This window comes from Furipterus horrens, unplaced genomic scaffold, assembly GCF_987537825.1.
Source record: "Furipterus horrens unplaced genomic scaffold, mFurHor1.1.pri manual_scaffold_10, whole genome shotgun sequence".
In the NCBI taxonomy this organism is placed as follows: Eukaryota; Metazoa; Chordata; class Mammalia; order Chiroptera; family Furipteridae; genus Furipterus; species Furipterus horrens.
Genome location: NW_028327180.1, coordinates 59,320,599 through 59,332,647, shown reverse-complemented (window position 1 = coordinate 59,332,647; position 12,049 = coordinate 59,320,599).

Here is a 12,049-nt window from a genome sequence, read left to right as displayed (position 1 = left end):
CTTTAGTTAAATTTATTCCTAGGCTGTCCTGGCTGGGTGCTTCTGCTGGTTGGAGCATCATTCCGCACACCAAAAGATTGCGGGTTCAAATCTGAGTCAGGTCACATACCTAGGTCTCAACTTCCATCCCCGTCAGGGCGCATACAGAAGATCACTAGTGGATCAATGTCTGTCTCCCTCTTTTTCCCTTCTTCTCTCTCTAAAATCAATTAACATATCCTTGAATGAAGATTTTAAAAGTTTATTCTTAGGTACCTTTTTTTTAAGTACATTTTATTGATTATATTGTTATAATAGTTCCAATTTTTCCCCCTTTGCTCCCCTCTGCCCAGCACTCTCCCTCCCCCAGCAATCCCACCCATCTTAGTTCATGTCCATGGGTCATCCATGTAAGTTCCTTGGCTTCACCCTTTCCTATATCAGTCTTTTTAAAAATTAATTAATTAATTAATTAATTTTTTATAACATTAGAAAATAACAGTTCCCCCCCCTCAGACTTAAGACCCTTTATAATCTTATAAAGGACAAATGGTGAAGGTCTCATGCTCCTCTAGCTGCTTCTGGCTGGACATGGTTGTCGTCCTACCCACACTTGGTCCAGAAATCCCTAATAAGAGTGGAGGTGTGGAGAGGAGGGTGGCATTCCCACATGGTGAAGGATATTGCAGACTCCAGGTCAGTTGGCTGTCCCCGGACAATGGTGTGCTTGGTTTAACAGGCTGGCATCCTTGTTGTGTTCTGGGGGCAACAGATTTGGCAAAAAGGGTTAAAAGACATCATTCAATCCATAACTACTAGATGACAAAAGGCAGGTATTAATTTTTCAATGTCCCACATTAGGGGGAAAAAAGGGCTTCTTTGGAGGAAGGTGTGCCAAGCACGTCTCACCTGTCAAAAACCCTTTTGCCCATTATACTTAGTTTGGGCTGAGGGAAATATTTTAGGTTTCCCCCCTCTCAAACCTCTGGGCCGTTTCTGTCCAAGCCATTAGGATAGAAAAGAGAAACCAGTTTTAAAGTGAAGCCCACAGACCACCCCATACTTCACCAACCCAGCCACTTAATTCAGCTAAACCATTAAGTCTCAGGAGGCAGCGATACAGACAAGATTAAGTGAGGCCTATATGTGCAGACAATCACTCAGGTAATGAGATCATAAGCTTATGCCCTATGAAAACAGAACACACACGTTCATTTATGCAACATAACCCACAAACCAGTCTCTTAAGTCTGCAAGACTGTCTTATTGGAAAGACATCCAGTTGCAAGGCATTTGACATTCTTGTTGCCTGTAAATTAAGCATCTTTGATGATGTCACAGACCTGGTTTAGCTTTCAAGTGAAAATAAACTTTAAATGAGGATAAACTTTAAAGACAGTTAGCTGCACTACTTTATAGTCTACCACTGAACATTGTGATTTTACTTGAATCGTGATTTTTCTCTTTAAGATTACCCTCCTTGTCATTAAAGGGACTGCATTAAGTCCAGTTTTAATTTATCCTATTCTAGGTACCTAATTTTTTTTGTTGCAGTAGTAAATGGGATTATTTTCTTGGTTTCTCTTTCTGATAGTTCATTGGTGGTGTATAGAAATGCCAGATTTTTGGATATTAGTTTTGTTTCCTGCTACTTTGCTGAATTCATTTATTAGTTCTAAAATAACTTTTTTGGTGAAGTCTGTAGGGTTGGGTTTTTTTTTTTTTTTTCCTTCTTTTTTTAAAGAGACTTTCACAATTCTTTTATTTATTATATTTTAGAGGGAGGGGAAGGTAGGGAGAGAGGAAGAGAAACATTGATGTGTGAGAGACACATCAATAAGTTGCTTCTGGCATGTCCCCAACCAGGGGCATGGCCTGCAACCCAGGCATGTGCCCTGACTGGGATTCAAACCCATGACTTTTCCACTTGTAGGCCAGTGCTCAATCTACTATGCCACACCAGCCAGGGCTAAGGTGTTCTATGTGCAATATCATGTCATCTGCAAATAATGACAGTTTTACTTCCCTCTTTCCAATTTGGATGCCTCTTATTTCTTCTTGTCTGATTGCTGTGGCTAGGATTTCCAGTAGTATGTAGAATAAGAGAGGTAAAAGAAGACATCTCTGTCTTGTTCCCAGTCTTAAGGCAAACACTTTTAGTTTTTGTCTGTTCAGTATGATGTTGGCTGTGGGTTTGTCACATATGACCTTTATTACATTGAAGTATGTTCCCTTTGTTCCCACTTTGCTGAGAGTCTTCATCATAAATGGATGCTGGATTTTATCAAATGCTTTTTCTGCATCTATTGATTGATTATGTGACTTTTCTCCTTCATTTTGTTTATGTGGTGTATTATATTTATTGCTTTGCAGATATTGTACTAACCTTACATCCCTGGAATAAATCCCACTTGATCATGGTGTATGAACTTTTTAATGTATTGCTAGATATGACTTACTAATATTTTGTTGAGGATTTTAGCATCTATGGTCATAAGGGATATTGACCTATATATTTTTTTCCTTTTTATTGTCTTCATCTGGTTTTGGAATTAGGATAATGCTGGTCTCATGACATAATCTTGGGAGTCTTCCCTCTTCTTGAATTTTTTTTTTTTTTTTTTGGAAAAGTTTGAGAAGGATAAATGTTAGTTTTTCTTTGAATGTTTGTGAAGCCATCCAGTCCAGGACTTTTGTTTGTTGGGAGTTTTTTGATAACTGCTCCAGTTTCACTAGTTGTAACCTGTCTATTCAGGTTCTCTGATTCAGTTTTGGAAGACTGTATTTTTCTAGAAATGTATCTATTTCTTCCAGATTGTCTAATTTGTTGGCATATAGTTGTTTGCAATATTTTCTTTAAATCCTTCTTATTTCTTTGGTGTCAACCTATCAATAATCACTTTTAATGTAAATGGCTTAAATGTTCCAGTCAAAAGACAGAGAGTAGCTGAATGGATAAGAAAGCAAGACCCAAGGGTAGGTAGGACGACGACCATGTCCAGCTTGAAGCAGCTAGAGGAGCTTGAGACCTTCGCCCATTGTCCTTTACAAGATTACAAAGGGTCCTAATATTTGAGAGGGGGGGGATAGTTAATTTTTATGAACCAGGGGTATGGACTTGGGGGGGATTGCTGGGGGAGGGGGGTGCTGGGTGGAGGGGAACAGGGGGGAGAAAATTGGAACTGTTGTAACAATATAATCAATAAAAAACATTATAAAAAAAAAAAAAAGCAAGACCCATATATATGCTGCCTCCAAGAGACCCATCTCACATCAAAAGATACACACAGACTAAAATTAAAGGGATAAGGTTATCTCATGCAAATGAAAATGAAAAAGCAAACAAACAAAAAAAGCTGGGGTAGCAGTACTTATATCCAATAAAATAGACTTTAAAACCAAGGCTATAGTAAGAGACAAAGAAGGACACTATATAATGTTAAAGGGAACAATCCAACAAAAGGATATAACCCAACATAGGAGCACCTAAATAAGTGAAGCCTATCTTGATGGACATAAAGGAAGAGATAGACAGGAATTTTAACATCCCATTGACTTTGATGGATAGATCTTCCAGGCAGAAAAATCAACAGAGACATCAGCCTTAAACAACACACTAGATTGAATGGATTTAATTGACATCTTCAAAGAATTTCACCCCCAAACCAGCAGAATACACATTCTTTTCAAGTATACATGCAACATTTTCTAAGATAGACCACACGTTAGGACAAAAAACAAGCCTCAGTAAACTTAAGAAGACTGAAATCACATCAAGCATCTTCTCTGACCACAATGCCACGAAACTAGAAATCAATCACAAGGAAAACACTGTAAAACACACAAAGACATAGAGACTAACTAACATGTTATTAAACAATGAATGGGTCAACAACGAGATCAAGGAAGAATCAGTAGCTACCTTGAAACAAATGAAAATGAGAGCACGATAACCCAGATCTGTGGGACACAGGGAAAGCAATCCTAAGAGGGAAACTCAAAACATTACAGGCCTATCTCAGGAAGCAATAACAATAAAAATCTCAAGTAAACAATCTAACTTTACACTCAAAGGAACTGGTAAAAAACAACAAACAAAACCAAAATGAGTAGAAGGAAGGGAGTAATAAAGATTACAGCAGAAATAAATGTAATAGGGACTAAAAATCAATACAAAACATCAATGAAACTAAGAGTTGGTTCTTTGAAGAAATAAACAAGACTGACAAACTTTTAACCAGATTTATCAAGAAAAAAGTGAGAGGTCCAGATAAAAAACATCAGAAATGAAAGTGGGCTTCTTATTTAAAAGTCAGACTGTTGACCAAGTCATCTGATTATTCTGTGCCTCACTTTACCTATAACAAGAAAAGTAAGGTTGTTACAAGGAATAAATAAAGAGGTAAGTGCAGGACACTTAGAATGGAGCCCGACATAGAATAGCCCTGCTTGGATGTTGCATCAGTAGGTATTTTAAAATTGGGATCCTGCTTGGTGCTTTCAAGTGCTCTGTGAAATAGGACTTTGCATCCACTACTGGGGCGTGGACCCTTTTCCCAAGGCAACTTGGCCAAATGCATCAAGAACTATTGACTAAACTGCTTAGATCCAGCATTTCCACTTCTGAGATTTTTTTTCTCTAACATTGCTTGTTCATTTATTTCTTCACCCATGAAAGGGCGGTAGCACAAGGAAACCTGAAGATTAATGTACTAAGGATATTTATCCCAATTTCATTTCTCATGTGAACAGCTGGCAACAACTTAAATACCCAGCAGGAAGAACTGGTTAAATAATGATGCAGCCGTGGGGGTTGGGTAGAGAGAAGGTGTCATGCTTTTAAGGAATGTTTAACAAGATATTTTCTGGGGCTTTAAAAATATCAATATAATACAATCTTATTGTAAAAGTGAAAATACAAAAATGTCCCAGCCACTCTCACACTGCCACTTCTTTCCACACAGAACCACAGTTGACTTAAACAGACTTTCAAGATGTCTTATGCATGTACACACTTGTGTGCCGTTTGTGTTTTTAGCTGAAATTCAATTATGCTGTCATTGTTCCCTGGCTGTTTGCTTCATGGAGCGACACACCTGGGGAGTTTTCCAAGTCAGGAATGTAGGGCTGCCCTGTTTTTAGCAGCTGCAGAGTATCCTCTAGCAAGTCACACCCTAATCCCTCATCTATGCCCCTATTGTCAGGCATTGAGACTGTTTTTCCATGTTACAGTTTTAGGAACGACGGCTTTGTGGTGAGCCAGACTGCAATGAGCACACATTGTTAGGCACCGGTATTAATGGAAGCAATTTTTGGATATAGAATGGCCACAGCAGTGATATGCTATAAATATTTTATTCAACCACAAATTCCCTTCCAAAAAATTTTCAGTAATTTACACTTTCCTTGCCCAACAGTGTAGCAATGTGTATCATTCATCCAATTCTCTGTTAAAAATTGATGTAATCGATTTTTTAAATATTTGCCAAATTAAAGAATGAAAACAATGGGTTAGGGTTAGGGAATAAAAACGGCGGGGTGGGGGGATTAAAAGAAAAAACTAAAATTTGATTACTAGGGAGATTGAGGATTTTTTTTGTGTGTGTGTGGTTTGTATTTCTACTGTTACATATTGTTTATATTTCTACCGTGCACTAGTCTCAATGTCAACCTAGACTCCACAAAGTCACATAACGATGTAGGGGTAGGAGTATGAGCCATGGGGCCAAGCGGCTTTGATCCAAGGTCTGATGTTTACTGGCTGTGAGCTTGGGCAAGGTGCTTAACTCCTCTGTGTGTCACTTTCTCGTCCACAAGCTGGAGATAATAACAGCATCTATCTCAGAGGCTGAGCATTAAAGCCGTTTGTATATATAAAGCACCCAGAGCAGTGCCAGGTATGTAGTAAGCATTTAATAAACATTAACAATTATCAACCTTTTGCCTATAATTTATGTTGCAAATATTTCTTTCCAAGCTGTTGCTTTGTTGGTCTTTTGTCTTTGTCATGTCGTCAGGTCTAGCCATATTTTCTTTTATGGCTTCGAGTTCCAATAAGAGCAAAACCAGATATTTAAAGTAAATGTGGAGTAAGAAACCGGGAAAGGGGAAGAAAATAGCAGCAATGTTCATGTCTGGGCAGTGTAATCTGGATGACGTGTGTTCCATTTTTATACTGTGTTTTCCAAATGTTTTAATGAACACATATCACAAATCTATATTTCCAAATGAACACATATTACCTTTACTTTTTGTTTATTGATTTTAGAGAAAGGAAGGGAGAGAGAACAGAAAGGAACATTGATGTGAGAGAGAAACATTCATCAGTTGCCTCCCCTACGGGCCCCGACTGATTGGGGCTCAAACCCGCAACCTTTTTGGTGTATAGGATGAGGCTCCAACCAACTGATCCACCTGACCAGGGCATATTATCTTTACTTTTATGCTTTGTTTTTAAATGTTATTTTAAGTACATGGTAATCACTTAATAATGAAAAAAAGCACTACTCACGCCCCAGTAAATGTTGTTTACCCTAAAGGACAAAAAAAAAAAAAAAAAAGCAAGGAGTTAGTTAACTGCTCCACCCCGAACCCTCCAGAGGAAAACTCCACCCTTGAAGTCGGCCCACTTGGGGCCCCACACCCAGACATCCGGCAGGATCGCCCCCTGGTGGCCGAAGTAAGAAGCCATCCAGGAAGGGGTGTGGGCGTGCAGCATGCCCGCTTGCTTGTGCGTGTGTCCCCCTAAGAATCTATTTCATTTTATTTAAACCACAAAGCAAACTTTTGAGTTGGGGACTAAAATTATGTAAAAGGAAGGTGAGAAATATGAGCCACCCAGCTGACAAGAGGCAGAGTCCCCTCATTCTGAAAAAAGTTCTCTGTTCCTAAAAGCTCCCTGCCCTGCCTGTAGATCTGAGTCACATACCATGTAATTTGCCTGTGAGAAGTGTGCGCTTCAGTGGGCTTTGGTGTATTCACAGAGCTGCGCGACCATTGCCTCACTGGGTCTGAGAACATTTCCATCACAGGATGTGGGGAAAAGTAACCCTCGTGCACTGTTGGTAGGAATGGAAATTAGTGCAGCCACTATGGAAAATAGGATGGAGGGTACTGAAAACACTAAAAATAGAACTACCATAGGACCCAGCAATCTTACCCCTAGCAATATATGCAAAAGAGATGAAATCTTTATCTCAGAGAGATCTGTGTCCTATGTTCATTGCAGTATCCTTCACAATGGCCAAGCCATGAAAGCAACCTAAGTGGCCATGGACAAATGACTGGGTAAAGAAGCTGTGATTTATATACACAATGGAATATTATTCAGCCCTTAAAAAAAAGGAAATCCTGCCATTAACAACACATGGATGAACCTGACATTATGCTGACATAAGCCAGACAGAGAAAGACAAATACTGCATGGTATCACTTTTATATGGAATTTGAAATTAAAAAGCAGAACTTACAGGAACAGAGAACAGAGAAATGGTTACCAGAGGCTGGGGGTGACTGGGGAAAATAAGGAGAGGTTGATAAAAGGGCATGAAATTCCAGTTATACAATGAACAAAGCCTGAGGACCTGATGTAAAACATGGTGATTGTAGTTGATAACACTATTGTGTAATTGGAATTCCCTAAGAGAGCAGAGCTTATGTGTACTCACCCAAAACAAGGTAAATACATGAGGTGACAGGTATTAACTAACTCAATGGGGGATCCTTTCACAATGTGTACATGTAGTCACATTGTGCACTTTATATATTATACTGTTTTGTCAATTACACAACAATAAAGCTGAAGAAGAGAACATTTCTATCACTCCACAAGAAGCCCTATACTCATTAAAAGTCATTCCACATTCCCCCTCCCCCCTCCCCTGACAACTGCTCATCTAGAGATTCGCCTATTCTAGATATATCATACAAATAGAATCATTCATACAAATGAGATCATGGACTATGTGGCCTTTGTATTTGACTTCTTTGATTTAGCATAATGTTTTCAAGTGTCATCTGCTTTGTGGTCTGTATCAGGACTCCACTCCTTTTTATGACTAAATAGTATTCCATTGTATGTGTAGACCACAATTTGTTTATCGATTCACCCACTGATTGGCTTTGATTGGCTAGTATGAATAATGTTACTATGAACTTTCATGTACAAGATTTTGATGCACATGTGTTCTCATTTCTCATGGGTAGAAGTGGTTTGAGGAATCATATGGCAACATTATGGATGAGAGGCCCTTTAACTTTGCTTCTCAGATCCTGGGGTCCCATCTGGTTGTCAATTCCCTGTCTGACCTCTATGTGGCCATTTCCAGAGACCAGGCCAAAACACACCAAGCAAACCCTTTTGTGAGCCTGACCCTACCAGTGTCCTCTGATTCCACTCTTCTTGGCCAACTCCTATAAGCTCCATGCAGGACAGGTCCCCTGACACAGAACCCGGGCCCTCACTAGAACCCCAAGGTTTCTTGGCATTAGTTGAGTCTCAAGATCTGGAACCAGAGAGAAGTAGCCTGGATGCCCCAGTGAAAACTAACTGTTAGTGTTGAATGATGTTAATATTTACATTGCTCTCTCTCCTGAGCACACTGGTAAGGTATGTCCCTTCTGGTTGGGTAGGGCCATGTGACTTGTTTTGGCTCATGAGCAGTGAGCAAAAATGCAGTGTCATTTCCAGGCCAGAGTACTTAATTGCTGATGCGAGGGCCCTCAGGGATTTCTTTTTCTCCATTACAGTGACCTGAACCATTTCAAACACTGGCTGCTCATCACTCTGGTGGAGTGGGGTACATGGCAACAAATCCCCAGATGACCTGTTTTGGGTATATCCTGAGAGTAGGAAATTAACTTTGCATAGTTTTAGGTCCCCATGATTTTGGGCTCACTTGTTACAGCAGCATACTATATAACTCATCCTGACTGATACGCCAACCCATCCACATCATGGCACCTGGCTCCAGCCAAGGGCTCTACTTTAGTTTGCTGGGGCTGCAAAGCAAAGGACCACAGACTTGGGAGCTTACACAACAGAAATGTATTGTCTCACAGTCCTCAAGGCTAAAAAGTCTGAGATCAAGCAATTAACAGGGTTGGTTTCTCTGGAGGCTGTGAGGGAGACTGTCCCAATCCACTCTCCTAGCAGCTGATAGTCTCCCTGTGTCTTTACGTTGTCTTCCCTCTGTGTGTGTACACTCAAGTTTCTTCTCTGTATCAGGGCACCAGTCATAGTGGGTCAGGACCCACCCTAAAGACCTCATTTTAACTTAATAATCTCTTTAAAGACCCTATCTCTATATATAGTCACACTCTGAGTGTTGGGATTAAGACTTCAACATATAGATTGAGTGGCACAATTCAGGCCCTAACAGACTCCATTCCAACCAATTCCAGGGTGCCAGGGAGCCTGTCCTGCCCAGGATGAGTGAGGAGGTAGGGGCAGTTGACGAAAGTCTAAGTTGGTGAGACTTGGGACATCTTAGTGGTAGGTTCTTCTTTCCTGAAGACCAAGTGCTGCTTCCAGGACTGCAGCCTACAGTGGAAACTTCAACAGACCCACTTCCTGGGGAAACAGCATAACGTGGTGAGTAAGCTTATGAACATGACTCCTGATTCCATCACTTAACAAATGTACAACTTAGACACCTCTCTGAGCCTCAGTTTTCTCTTCTATAGGATCATAATGTGTTCTTCATAGAGCTAGTATGAGCAATCAAAGAATAAACATGGCCAATACTTGGCAATCTTGCCATAAATGAATTACTGTTGTTGTTGCTGGTGGTGATTTTCATATGTGCTTAAAGAAAGGGGAAAATTATGTGGTTTCAGTGCGGGATTTCAAGGTTCCTAGAGAGTGGGAGACAGCTCAGGCATCTTTGCTTTATCTTCACAGCTTGATCTCATTCAACAACCCTTTACTGAGCACCTTCTGTGAAGGTTTCTCCTGTGAGGGAACTCACGTTGAAGCATGTCTGACAGAGTGAAGATCAACAAGTAAAATGACTATGACTTAGAGGCAAGGAAGGGGAGGGCAGGGGAATGTAGTCAGCACCTTCAGAGTCTGAAGATGTGACATCTGAGACAAACTTATTTAGTTCCTCATAGCAAAGAGCAAAGGCCTTCAGAGTGTGACTCCATGAAGTCTGAGAAGAGGAAAGGATGCTGGTGCAATTGGAGCAGCACGAGTGGGGGTGGGGCCAAGATGCTGACAGGGGCGCACATGAGCTGAACTTTCAGCTTCCTGTGCCATGCACAAGGGGGCAGGGGTGTTGGGGGCTCTGAGGGCAAGACAGAATGGGGTGGGGGTGCTCAGCAGCATCTCGCACCGCGCCCTTGCTACCTGTGGTGCTGACACCCCGAGACCAGGTTCCCCAGAGAGGAGAAGCCCTAATTCAACATTCTGCCCTCCACAACTGTAAGAGAAGTGGGTGTTCTTATTTAAGTCACTAAGAAACCCACTCAGGAGCCAAACCTCAGAAAAGCCAGGTCTTTTGCTCTCAAAATCTAGGAATTGCAAAAATGTAGAATTCAAATCAGTACTCTGCGCTGCCTCACCATGCTGCAAATTCTTGCCCTGGTTTATGGGCTGAACTGTGACCCCCAACCCAATTCACATGCTGAAACCCTAATCCCTAGGACCTCAGAATGAGCACACTTAACATTTGGAGATAGAGTATTTAAGAAGATAATCAAGTAAATGAACCTGTGCCCTGGCTGGGTAGCTCAGTTGGTTGGAACCTTGTCTTGTGCACCAAAAGGCTGCAGGTTCAATCCCCGATCAGGGCACATATTTAGGTTGTGTGTTTGATCTCCAGTTGGGGAGTGTACAGGAGGCAACTGATCGGTGTTTCTCTCTCTCAAATCAATTTTTAAAAATACCCTTGGGGAGGATTTTAGAGAAAATGAGCCTGTTATGGTGGGCCCTAATCCAGCAAGACTGGTGTTCTTATGAGAAGCAGTAAAGACACAGACCCACACAAAGGGAAGACCATGTGAGGACACAGGGAGAAAACAGCCGTCTGTGAGCCAAGAAGGAACCAACCCTGCAGACACCTTGATCTCAGACCCCCAGTCTCCAGAACTGTGAGATAAACACCTGTTAAGCCCCCAGCCTGTAGTACTTGGTTGTGACAGCCCCAGAAAATTAACACACTTGGGACTCTCCAGCTCAACCCGAGCCCCCCTTGAGAGGAGCACTCCCAAACCCAGAGTCCCCAGAATCAGGAAGCCCAACCCACCCTAGCACGTTTAAATCACCAGGTTACTTCAAGGCCAGGAGGGGAGCTTAGAGGAGCATGTAGTCAGTACCTGAACACAGTAGGACTAACACATCGCCCCACAGCATCAAGTCTCCACCATTGTCCCTACACGTCCAGACTTATTCACAGAATTCTCTCTTTAAGTTCCTATCCCCAAATGTCTGGAGCCCCTGCAACCGCCCCCCTCCCCCCGTGGTACCTTTGGCTCCTTAAACTCAATGAGTTCTAAATGGAGCCCAGCATCTCTCCTGCTCCTGCCCCTTCCCCCTCATTCTGTCTCTACGAAGAAGCCTCCTATCACCTATGCTAAGGTCCCTCATCTTCCTTGGCATCCTCAGGCCTGCCTACTCCATTGCCCACCGAGCTCTATGTTCTGCCAAAATTTGTTTTTAGAATAGGATGGAGGGAAGGAGGGAAAGAAACATCTATTTGTTGTTCCACTTATTGACGCATCACTGGTTGATTCTTATATGTGCCCTGACTGGGGATTGCACCCACAACCTTGGCATATTGGGATGACACTCTAACCAAGTGAGCTACCCAGCCAGTTCCCAAATTTTATTGTAAATGTTCCTTGAGCATTGTCCTTCTCACCGTCTCCTTGACTGCTGTCCTAATTCAATTCGGGCCTCATTTCTCCCTGGCCTCTGGCCTCCAGCCTTGTTCCCTCCAATCCATCCCCTTCTGGGAATAGAGTCCAGTAATAGAAACCCCTGATGAGACAGGTACTCTCAGCATCCCTACCTCACGGGTGAAGTGACTGAGGCCCCAAGAGTTTTGGTAAGGAGCCCAGGGCCGCTGGT